Source organism: Myxocyprinus asiaticus, chromosome 19, assembly GCF_019703515.2.
Source record: "Myxocyprinus asiaticus isolate MX2 ecotype Aquarium Trade chromosome 19, UBuf_Myxa_2, whole genome shotgun sequence".
NCBI classification, from domain to species: Eukaryota; Metazoa; Chordata; class Actinopteri; order Cypriniformes; family Catostomidae; genus Myxocyprinus; species Myxocyprinus asiaticus.
Window position 1 is genome coordinate 17,134,257 of NC_059362.1, and position 12,989 is coordinate 17,147,245.

Genomic DNA, 12,989 nt, shown 5'->3' on the forward strand with positions numbered 1-12,989 from the left:
TAATAGCAGAAATTTGCAATTTGCAGGTCTTTTTTTTTTTATGCTAATGATGCAGAAATTAACTTTTAAGTGTGTTACATTAAAGAAAATATACAGTTACTCTGTTTCAGATACTGTGATTTTTTGACCAGCTTCACATGAAAGGATACAACATTGGGTAATAAAATATTCTGCACATGACTTGTGTGTCGGTCTCTTTCACATAATCTTATCTAAACTGTGACCCAAATATGTAGAGTGCAGCTTTAAACACAAGCAGATCTATCCCATGTCTCAAAATTATCAGCTGTTTTCTCACTCCTCTCCTCTGTGGAATCCAGAAAGCCCCTGAGTCGAGCAGCCAATGACGTCTGTTTAGTGTTTGGAGCAGGTTCTTCAACCACCAGGAAGAACAGTCAAAACAAAAGCATGTACCAACACAAACAGATCAATCTCAATGACGTAGTGCCAGCAAAATGCCTCACTGCTGTTCGTTGGGCTCTGAGATATTGCTAAATAGAATTTAATAACATGGGAGTGGTCCATTCAAATGTTAAACAACTGATTAATTTTCTTTACTTTATGCCCGAGAAGTGCTGCTTCATCTAATCAAGAAATTTTCTGACAGAATTGAGAAATGCCATTTATAAATATTCAACTGTTTTGCATTGGATTGGCAAATAGGCATGGTGAATATCCTGCAATAACAGTGTTGAGACAGATGTACATGTAAAACATCAACTAATATGGCATTAAAATGTGTCATCAATAACTACATGACTCATTCTATGAGTAGAATTGTATTTTATTATGACTTTGATACTACTGCAAAGATGGGTGAATAATAGGGTGCCTGACAGATGTAAATGAGCAGAATACAGACAAATGAATGATGTTTAAAGACATACTGTATCTCTAATGTGAACGTGTAAATGGCTTCGGCTGCAGATGGCACATGTACTGTATGAATCAGCACATCAAACAACAACATGAATGGGCACTTAAGAGTATGTGACAAAATTTGGTTCCTTTTATAGACTAATTAAAATAAAATCACACAACATTGTCTTGGAAAATGCATCTACACAAACGATCATACAGGTGTAGGTTAGTTTACACAAGCTTTGAATGCCATTGTGTTCATGTTGACTGATCTTACAGTAAGTAGCCCTAGCCCTGGTCTACGCTGTCAACCATAATCTCAGTACAGAGTTTGATGTTCAACCCATAACTCCAGAAATCCTTTATAACATAGGAAATCCATCAGGCCGTCATTTATGACTTGTTTAACCTTTCCATGCCATCACCTGTTCGAGTGATAAGATCAGGTCATAAAATGGTACATGAACAAGTACAGCTGAACATGCAAGAATGTTTTTCATCGCTGCTACATTATAAAGTGACTAATGATGGTGTCAGTTTATATGGAGAACATTCCATTCTACTGTATATGCATTAAAAAGTTTGTTTGGGTCAGAAATAAAAGGTCTAAATTTTATCTAAAAGTCTAAAAGTTTCAGAGACAATAAGAATGTTCCCTTAGCACGTTACTTTGTTAGAATATTGAGACATATTTTGAAAATATGGACTGTGTTTTTGCTGTGCGTGCATCATGTATTAATATTAGCTCATTATAACACTCAGTAAGCATCCGTCAGCAGTCCACACTTAATCAACTATCAGTTACACTATGTGCCCTTAAGCTGGTATTTGATACAGTCATTGGATAGACCATCCCTTTGATTTCCATGCCAAGGGTTTCAGGTCTCATCCTATGCATTACACCTGCCTAAGATGACCACCTATCATGTGGCATTTTATATCCCTGTTTGAAAAAAGTGTGGTGTGTTGAAATGTCTTTCCTAAGTTGTTTAAATTGTTTAACACATTGCGTTTGCTTAAATAGTTGTGGAAAGTCTCCAAATTCATCCAGATATAGCATGACCTTTGCTCATATTCTGCAAACATTTAAACCACTGCTCGTTACACTTTAATTGGATGTAATCTAAATGTAGTACCCTGCATTTTTTCCTGAGGACTTATTAGTATTTTAGAGAATTCGAAGTTTGATGAGAATATTGCAACTTAAAAAGATTACATATTTTCTGCAAATCTACGTCAACATTGTGGTGCATTGAAGATGAGATGTAAACTTTAGAAATTCACTGTTTACTTTTGCATGTTTGAGTCTTGTAGTACAAGAGTCGGTGGTGTTAAGCAAAGCAATGTAGCAATACCACAGCTTACGTCACGAAAGCAATGTCCTACATTTCCCTAAACCTCAATAGCTATTTTCAAAATTTGCTATGCCATTGTAAATCTGTATAGGTACCCTGGGATATATAATGTAGGCCTTCAATTTAAAAACTTAAGTGAAATATACTGGCACATTTTATACTCTGTGATTGTTTTCAAATATTTCTAATGCTTGCATATGTTTAAATTCTCACTATTCATATCTATCTATCTATCTATCTATCTATCTATCTATCTGTCTGTCTGTCTGTCTGTCTGTCTATTTATTTATCCATACATCCATCTATCCGTCCATCCATCCATCCATCTATCTATATAAAATGTATGTCTGTCTATCTGGCTTTCTGGCAATTAATTCATTCATTTATTTGTCCGGCATACTTATATAAGCTTTTTGGCTGAATTAACCCTTAAATTAATGGGAATTTCACCAAACCCTCTTACTGTACATATTCAGGGCCTTTAGAAACCAAGCACACATATCTATCATAAATGGATCTACGAAATGCCCAGGTAGTGTCAAATTTTCTGAATATTTTCAAAACAATTACACTGTAAAAAATGTCTGTAATTTTAACAGTAAAAGACTGTAAAAATGCTGCAGAAAAAAACAATAATTGATTAACGAATATTTACTGTAAAATATACAGTAAAAATTTTAAATATATTTTAAAAGACAATACAGTGTTTACAATAAAATGTTGTAAAAATAAAAACATTTGATGTAAAAAGTATGATTTTCCTGTATAATTAATGGTAAAAATGTACATTATGTTTAACAAGAGAGTACATGTATTTTTCTACAGTAAATTATTGTTAAAATTAATAATCTGGCGTTCCTACGATTCCTTGCATGATCCATCAGATTTCATTATATTTTATGGGAATAGTTATGTTTCTTCTTATTTTTAATATCGGTTACATACATTGGGGTGTTCTGTGTTATATTTGATATAATTTAGTTAATGGTTATTGCATTATTTTAATTTCACATGTGCTACCCTGATGGTGTTTAGTGTTTGTGTGAGTGACACTGAGCACTGTCTTTACATGTTTATTGGTCATTGCTCCTGGAAGAGCCACTGTTGGTGAACTTCATGTCATCATGTGCTCTTCTGAAATTACTATGGTGATTAACAATACATTATAAAGTAAAAAGCTGATTTTTACAGTTTCAGAAAGTTAATATCAAATTTATGATGTTTTTTTTTACATGATACGCAACATGCTGTCAAACACATATTGAGCAACACATAACACATAATCTACACATAAAATACACATATGTATTTTCTCAGGCACTTTTTGAGTCTAAATAGATGCACAACTTAGTAAACCCAAATGACAATAGCCACATACTATCCATGTGTTACACATGTTATAGTTTATTTCCATGTTGTTTCTTTATTAAATAGCAATGTCAAATGTTAATCAAGTCAATCACTAAAACAACAGTGTCACCTTAAGTAAGAAATAGCATGTATATTATGTATGTGTACACACATATGGAATACTGGTAATTCACTATAGATAATTCACTGTTGCACAGAAAATCAATGAGATATAGTATTTATTTGTATAAATAAAGTTCAAATAATTATTGAAATAATAAAAGAAATAGATTTCCTGTGATAGTAAACTTATATAGATATTACAGTAAATTATCATAAAAATATAATTTATGGAAGTGAAAAAAACTACACTCTTACATAACTACAGTATGGTCTCTACTTTTGGTACTTAATCCATTATAATAATTTTTTTTGTGTGTGTGTGTGTGTGTGTGTGCTACACTATTTATCAGGGAAAGATTGAGGAATACCAAAGTGTTGTGGGCGTAACTCCAAAAAATGGATGTGGTACAGGGGGTGAGGTCCTGGATCACTAAAGACCCAAGGGTTAAAGGTAAAAAACTCTAGAAGGGTCATTTTCTACCATGTTTCTTATGCAGTGGGTAAAGTTGTAACACAATGTTACATCTGTCCCACGCTAACCACCTTGCATCTTTGCATGATTTTCTCAGTAACCTTGCATCCTAGCATGTCTCAAAATATGTTAATTTTAAGTAGACAAATCAATTATTACAACAAGCAAAGTGTTTTTCATGGTCAATCAGGACTAATGTTTTCTTCAAATAAAAATAAAAAAATGAAAAGGTAATAAGAAAAGTACACTCAGTTGTAGGATTTGAAATGTTAGGATTTTACTACCAAACACCAGTGTTTAAAATGAGATTAACCTGTAAAAGTTGTTTACATAAATCTCAGAGTAATATTTTTAAATGAATTTATTTGATTTTTGTGGGCGCTTAATCTCAACAAATGTATTTAAGGTATTGTAAAGAAATATTCCAAAACAGTAAGTCAAAACAGTGCATGAAGACTATGTCTTGAGATTCATCAGATAATATTATTTCCTTCTTGAAATGTTGTCTTCAGTACAAGCAGAAATTTCTTTTTCCTGTTTTAAATTTCACTCTGCATGGGGCCTGCTTAGGGTTTTCAGCCAGCTCTGAGACAGCTCTCAGGGATTTTTTTTTTTTTTTTTGGTAAGTATAGGGCTGCCAACATCATTGAACAAACAGTCCAGAAATATGTCCCTTATATTTCAGTTCTCATGACAAAGGTAGCCTTAGTTGGTTCTACAGGGTGAGCCTCTCTATTATAATGTCACAGTGGCACCCTCCTTAATCTGTGTCCTGCAGGGCATATGCAGTTTGAAACCCCTCCCCAGGTCAAGCTTCATTCCTAAATCGAATGTGTTCACTGCTCTTACACATCACATTCATTGTTGGAGAACACAACAAGAAACATGTGCGTGGCTACAAATGCCACTCCCCCTAGACATAAGTGATTGGTGAGATATGAGCCCAATTAAAAACAGGCTGTTTCAAGACTACAGGGCAAGTGGACTTACCCCAGGTCGGGGCTCAGTTTTGGGGGTTTAAGACTTAAGACGAAGGCATGCATCTGGTTCAGGTTAGTGTTGCTGTATTTATGGCTGGTGTGCCATGTCTGAGGTAGAAAAAATCAAGTTATCCATCAGGAATAGGAGGCTTCATCTTAAACCCGAGTCCTTCAATGTCACCCTCTATGTGAGCCCACAGGTATCTGGGATCGTATGATATCCAAGAAATTCTGTTTTGATTGCATAACGATTCCCTCATCTATTCCCTTTGGACTGAGACTGGCTGGAGAAGACAATCTGTAAGACAATCTGTAAGGCAGAATTAGCTTGTCTCTCTGAAAGAAAGTCATATGGGTTTGGAATGACATATGGGTGAATAAATTATGACAGAATTTTCATTTTTTGGTGAACTATTACTTTAATAATAAAAGTTTGAAAAAATAATATTGCATACATAGTTTGCTTATTGTTGCAACACAAAGTCAAGAGTATCTGAGGTGAGAACAATGAAATGAGGTAAACACAAATGTAAAAAAACAACAAAAAAACATCTTCATTCACCCATTCATTGAGTCATTCAAGTCCTGGTGATTGTTTTTCAACACACACACAATACATGCGGTATGCCAAGTGTTTACTCTGATTCTGCCCCTCTCCCTGGGAGACCCTGTACTCTACCATGCCAGCGTGCTGCAGGCTTTAAATTCAGACGGCTCAATCACATGTCTGCTCTCACCCACCATCACTCCTATAATTATTAGTTTATATTATTTGTTTGCTTTATTGTGACATTAATTGAATTCCGATCATGTTGGCTTTAATACATGATTCTAAATTGTAATTCCCTGCTCCTGCTGCTCTGGCAAAGTTTGGCCAACAAAATAGATACTGAAACAAACATGATTACACAAGAAAATGACAGTTTGCTTCTGAAAATACCCTGAAATCAACTTCATACTGCTGATTAGCGAGACCGAGACAGGTTTTGGTCCCAGGAGAAACATGGGAGTAATCGTGTTCGCTTAAGCAAGCGTTCACTTGAACAGGTTACATTTTCTCTCTAAAATTAAATTTTTACACCACTGATGGTTAAGCTTAGAGTTGGGGTTTGGGTTAGAGGGTAAAGTAGATAAAATATGCATTCCTGATGACTGTATAACATCATTTGCAACTAAAAATACAACTCGCTTCTGGCACCACTCTATGGACATTTTACCCAGAAACTGGAGCTCACACATGCCCTTACATTTAACAATTCCAGCTTCAGCCACTGAGTGGCAGTGATTAGAATTTTGTTAAACAGACCAGATTTAGCAGTAAATCTTTTGACATGCTATCACCAAATTCACTCTGTAATCAGTCTGATTTAAACTTGCCTTCACTTTGTCCGCTTGGCTACACTTGGTTTCACTAAGTGTGTTGTAGCTTATTTGCATGTGCTGTCTGCTTTGATTTAGCACCCAATTTATCAACAGAATTATGCAAATTTTATCCATGTCTTTTAAAGCGATCCAATCAATTTTGGGTGAGAACAGACCAAAATGTAACTATTTTTTCACTGTACATCTTGCCATTGCAGTCTCTAGGCACAATCATGATTTTAAGCTCGATACACTTTTTAGTGTTTGACGCATGCACAGAGTGCTAGATGGCGCTTTGAAGATTAATCGAGCTTGAAATCATGATCGCCAAGGAGGCTGAAAATGTCAAGATTTATAGTATAATTGATTTACATTTTGGTCTGTTCTCACTCAAAACCGATTAGATTGCTTCAGAAGACATGGATTAAACCACTGGAGTCTTATGGATTACTTTTATGCTGAATTGATGTGCTTTTTGGAGCTTCAAAGTTTTGGACCCCATTCACTTGCATTGTGTGGACCTACAGAGCTGAAATATTCTTCTAAAAAACGTTGTTTGTGTTCTGCAGAAGAAAGAAAGTTACATATCTGGGATGGCATGAGGGTAAGTAAATGATGAGAGAATTTTCATTTTTGGGTGAACTATTCCTATAACTATGAAATATGACAAAGAATATCTTTTAAATTAAATGTCACACATCATATTATTAAACCAAAGATATAAATGGTGAAATTGAACATTTCTCTGTTATGTTTTCTCCAGATAGCTCACAAGCTAATTGATCAGCCTTTTAGCTTAGCATCTTCTTCTACTCTTCATTTTCATCATGTTTCTCCACACTGTCACCACCTAGTGATATTTTGCGTAGCGGTATATTTAATGATTATGCAAAATGTCATTTTTTAAATCTTTGTGTTTAGGATTAGAGGTAGGGATAGGTATTGTGTAGGGTTGCTACAGGACTCCAAATAAACACAACAAACACACTATGAATATGACATCCAACTGTCGCAAGACTGCAGCATTTCGCTGGTCATTTGAAGGGGGTGTAACTTGTAGTGGGCGTGTCTTGTAGTAGCCTTGCAGGATGCAGACAGACCCTTCTCGATTTAATTGTGCCAGGCAAATGGAACAGAGTTTTGTGAATAATCTATAATGAGCATTATTTACAAATAAAGGAGCCTTGTTTGCAGAGAAGAGAATGACAATGCCTTAATTTGAACACTAATTGAAAAAAGCAACACTAATTCAGCACATTCAGTGGCTGGTTAAACTGGATTGCGAGTGCTTAGTGAATGCAACACAAGTTTTTGCCCTTAAATACCACACATAAAAGTGGTGCAACTTCAGTGAACTCACCTCTTACCTCTTGCCAGCCTGTTCCCAACCCTGCAAACTCTTACATGTGTGTCATGGCCAATTTCCTTGAGCTTCAGTGGTTGGGCGAGAGCCAAGCATGTGTGTATCCCAGAGTTCCATTGCCAGGACGAAGCAGGTACACCTTTGTTGATCCTTCCCTGCTAATAATGTCAAATATTATTCCAGCCTTTCCTCATCTCTTTCCTCGTCCCTGTTGTCTCTTTCGTAACCCTTTACTGCTCTTTTTTAAAGAGAGGTATGTGTGTGTGTGTGTGTGTGTGTGTGTGTGTGTGTGTGTGGCGGGTTTGGGTGGTTTACGAGGACATTTTTGTTAGGTTACAAACTGGTAATTACAAGGGTATTATGCTATAAATGTGGTTTGTGAGGACATTTCTAGTGTCCCCATAATTCAAATCGCTTAAATAAAACATACTAAACAATGTTTTTTTTTTTTTAAATGTAAAAATGCAGAAAGTTTTTTGAGAGGGTTAGGTTTAGGGGTAGGGGATAGAATCTATAGTTCATACAGTACAAAAATAATTATGTCTATGGAGAGTCCTCATAATGATAGCTGCACCAACATGTGTGTGTGTGTGTGTGTGTGTGTGTGTGTGTGTGTGTGTGTGTGTGTGTGTGTGTGTGTGTGTGTGTGTGTGTGTGTGTAATTAGGTAACTATACACCAGCAGGATGTATCAGTCTTGTTATTCTTGAGAATGGGCTGAGAGGGAGAAAGATTGTGGCATGTGACTCATGTTTAAGTAAGCGGTTTTCTTTTGTTTACTTTGGATGAAAGGACTAAATATGCAATATATATAGTTTATGTCTGTCAATTATTATTATACAACAGTTAGTTAAGATTGTAATCTGGTTGGACAAGCTGTGTTCCAAGAGCGCTGCTGTTTAGTATACTGTAACATCACTGGGATGCTTCACTGTTTGTATCACTTAGTTTGTCTGTGCTTGTAGCATTTCAGACAGGCTGTCAGTCAGCAAATTACTAGGCAACACAACATTGTAGATCCTGCTTTGGCCTCTTTTGGAACTATTTTTGTTGCTGAGCAAAAAATTTGAAAAATTGAAAAAATAAAATTAGTCTTAAATGTACTGTATGTTACTCGATATTAACCTCGTTTATAGAACTGTTGTATAAAAGCAATATCACACTCACAAAGATGCTGTTGTACTGAATATTAGCAACTAGAAATCAAGAGAAAGTGATTTCAATATTCTTGGTGCTTTGTTAATGGAACAAAACTATCCTTGGCCTTGCAAGGCATTTTTACTAGACTAGGCTGAAAGCATTACTTTAAAGTGACACTTTCTTGTTAAATAAAATGAAACCAATCATTATGGTGTATAAATATCTATGCTGGTGTCAGTAACAAAATGCCATTGTGCATGTGTCTGTGTGTTCTTTAAAACTTGAGAGGTGTTGAAATATTCCGGGCTTGCCTAACAGTATGAGTAATAGTGCTGGGGTGCAGAGGCCCTGCTGTTTGTGTCTGTCATGCCAATATGCTGGCTTTTAGATTTGGTGGTGGGGGGTTGGCCCTCGGGTAGCTCCAAAGTCATATCCAAAGGCATTCTGAAGTGATCCAAAAGCTCTTTTGGGATTGTACATTGTACAGAAAAGGGATTTAGAACCAGTTTGGCAATTTCATGGGCTTCATATGCAACTGAGAAGCATATGTCCTGATATAAACATTCCCTGTCCCCATAGTCCATTGTTGACATGCAGCACTATTGAGGGCAATTAGCAGTTATCAAGGAATATTGTCTTCATTATTTTTTCCTCAAAGACTCCAACACAGGGCTACATAATGTGCATCTATCAAGCCTTGAAAGTCAATTAGCTCTCCTAAGACAGAATGATAAAGGAATAGTTCACAAACAGATGATCATTTTGTCATCAATTATTCAGCTTTATGTTGTCCTAAACATGCAAGACTGACTTTCTTCCATGGAACACAAAAGAAAATGTCCAAGCTGCTCGTTTCCATACAATAAAAGTGAAAGGGGATTGAAGCTGTTGAGCTCCAAAAAAAGTACTATAAAAGTAGACCATATGATTTGTGCACTATATGCCAAGCCTTCTGAAGCCATACAATAGCTTTGTGTAAGGAACAGTCTGAAATTTAAGTTGTTATTTACTAATAATTTTACCTTCCGCTGTAGCTCTCAAGTTTCATGTGTGCTTGCCGAGTTGGCGCACCAGGTTTGATGTCATTGCTTCTCAACTTCAGTAGACTTAGAAAATAGTGCACAAGTTGTATAGACTGCCTTTATGGTAAATATGATGCTTCTTTGAGCTCGACAGCCTCTGTCCCTATTCACTTTCACTGTATGTAGAAGTAGATTTCTCAAAATCTGTGTTTATTTTCTTTGTTTCAGTCCCTCAGCTTCTACACAACCCATGGAACACTTATCCAAAGTCAGACAGGCTCTTAATTAGGCTTGGGATCTATGTATTTTTCATGAATCGATAATCGGAAGATTTTCCTGATGATTATCGATACATATCAAGATTTTTTACAGTTTTAAATTGGGCTGCTCATTGCACAATAGTTTTTGTCTTTTCAAACATATTTCTTAACACAATATTTCTCTACAAAGGTACGTACACACCACCAACGTTCCACGTCAAAATTCTGCCGTGCCACGGAGCGCAACTTAGTTTTCCATTAAATTCAACCAAAATGATTATCAAAGGACAAAGATTATTTACTCTAGCTATCACTGGAAATATATTGTGTAAATGTATCTTTCATATAGCCTACACAATGTATTATCAGTTACAAGTATGTTTTTTTGTGGTTTGGCAGCTTGAATGAAAGACCTATTCAAGGCTACATTCAGAGAAATTGCATGTTTGCACAGTTACACAAGTTTCATACATTAACCTGCAAACTCATCAATGACACTTTGTTCATTCTTGAAGAAGTACCAAAACCTTCGTAACTTTGGACTGCCATCTGTTCTGCTGCATCAGCTCATCTTCTATGTTGTGATACCTGTGCCTTTCCTGACCGCAACCGGCTTCAGTAAATGTTATATCACCCTCTTGTGGTATCCTAACACTATTACGCCAGACTGTTAAACAGAAGGCCAACTGAGTAAATTGGAAAGCACACAAATTGGGCTTCTAATTAATTGTAATATATCAATGTCACAAAAATATAGCGATGAAATAACGTGCCAATCAATAATCAATTTATTGCTATTTTATGACATCACTACTCTTTATAGAAGCCCAAAAGACCATAACTATAAAGCTGGGCCCCTGTATTGAGTGTCTTTGGTGTTTGTGTGTAATAATGTGTTTGATGTTGTGAATAATTGGCTTATAGACTAGATGCCAACGTTTGTCTATTCAAACACAGAAAGAAGCTTTAGTGCTGTTTCAAGAATGAGTGACCAGCTCTAAACTCCCTGAAACTGCTCAAATTTCATAATTTGCTTGTTGTTGTTTGTTTACCTGTTTCATGCAGTATGAGTTTGCATCTCATTATGATTGAATGCAAGTTAATGGTCTACATCTTTTAATTTAACAGAAAAAAATGACCTCACCCTGGTGCCTTATCAAGTCTCTTTTATTTTTTTAGCGGTAAAACACTGCAGGAAACAAATAATATTTGGCTTCTTACGGTTTCCTTTGGCAATCGTTTTCCTGTAGTGCAAACATGCACAAAGGGAAAAAGTTCCCTTGATGTTTCATTTTGCAGCCCATGGTGTGTGTTTGTGTGTGGGAGTTTGTCCTGGGGCATTTTGGATTCACCTAGTGGTCGGAGTCCTTGGGACCTCTTTAAACACGGTGTGAAGACAAAAGAGACGCCTTACATCAAAGACGCATTCCTGGTGTGTGCTTGGAGTAGACATCATACCAAACATCCTCAGCCAAACAGCATCACATGTAGCCCAGCAGCCTTCTGTCTCTGAACTAAGATGAATACTAACAAGAGAAGGGACTCTTAAAGAGGTACCATAAGATGTAGGGTTTTTGTGTGACCTCCACTGACATTAGGTCATCTTGGTCACGTTGTGGATGTAATAAGAGGCCAAATGAACAAGTTTTGAAGCATTTTCTTTAAAGTTTATGAAGGCGAATATGTAATGAGGTCAGAAGTTATTTGAGTTCACTTGTTTTAGTGGAATATGAGAATATGGTTGAAATAAAAATTGTCATCATTTACACACCTTCATGTGATTCCAGACCCATATGACTTTCTTCTGTGGAACATAAAAGGAGAAATGTTAAAGAATGGACTTTCTGAATCCATTTAAATATGGTTTGAGGTTTGACATGGACTACTTTGATGGAAATGTAATGGTGCTTTTTTTTCAGTCCCCATTCACTTTCATTAAATGGAAAAGTGTGGTTACTACATTCTTCAACATTTCTCCTTTTGTGTGTCACACAGGAAAAAGTAATAAGGGCCTGGAATGATACGAGGGTAAATAGATGATAGCAGAATTTAGATTTTGGGGCAAACTGTTGCTTTAATTCGTCCATGTGAAAATACCATGTCAAGACTTAATTGCAAAAAGCTGGTTAATCAAATGACTTCACCAATTACCCATATGGAGTCACCCATGACTGCAACACAGTGCTAATCAAAGAACAATGCAGAGCATTGCAATTAGTTCTCATAAACAGACAAACAATGTTTGTGCAAAGTATGTTAAATGTCATTATCAGGAATGCACACTGGTTTAAATCAAACACTGGTGTTGAATGGGTTTTAGTGAACTTAATATCCCTGTCCCTGTTTTTCCTGTGATCCACTTAACAGATTTAATATGCTCTCCAAGCTTTTGCTATACAAGACACTATTTGTGTTTATCATGAAATGCCTATGCTGATTTTTCTGTGTTGTATGACACACATGCAAATTCTTTGGAAAAATGAATTTCTGACAATATGTTTGGATTTAAGCATTACAACTGATGAAGAACATTTAGTTGTAATTTAAATTATATTGACAGATTGGAGTAGGGGATTGGGGGGTAAGGATTGTGTTTAATCTGTGGATGTTACAAGACAATGTGCAAAGGGGTTTTATCATAGCCAAAAATGCTTTTGCGTTTTGCTGTTTCAGCACTGGTAAGAGAGAAATGTGGTATGGCA

The 12,989-nt window shown here is 36.0% G+C and overlaps 1 protein-coding gene across 1 annotated transcript in view; it reads left to right on the plus strand.

Moving 5' to 3' along the window:
• The first annotated feature begins 8,555 nt into the window (after nt 1–8,555).
• The window catches only part of LOC127410370 (ubiquitin carboxyl-terminal hydrolase 24-like), a 169,728-nt gene continuing 165,294 nt past the window's right edge, over nt 8,556–12,989 (plus strand). The window contains exon 1 of the mRNA XM_051645590.1: nt 8,556–8,622. The gene's annotated coding sequence lies outside the window, so the exon portion shown is untranslated. The remainder of the gene's footprint in view (nt 8,623–12,989) is intronic.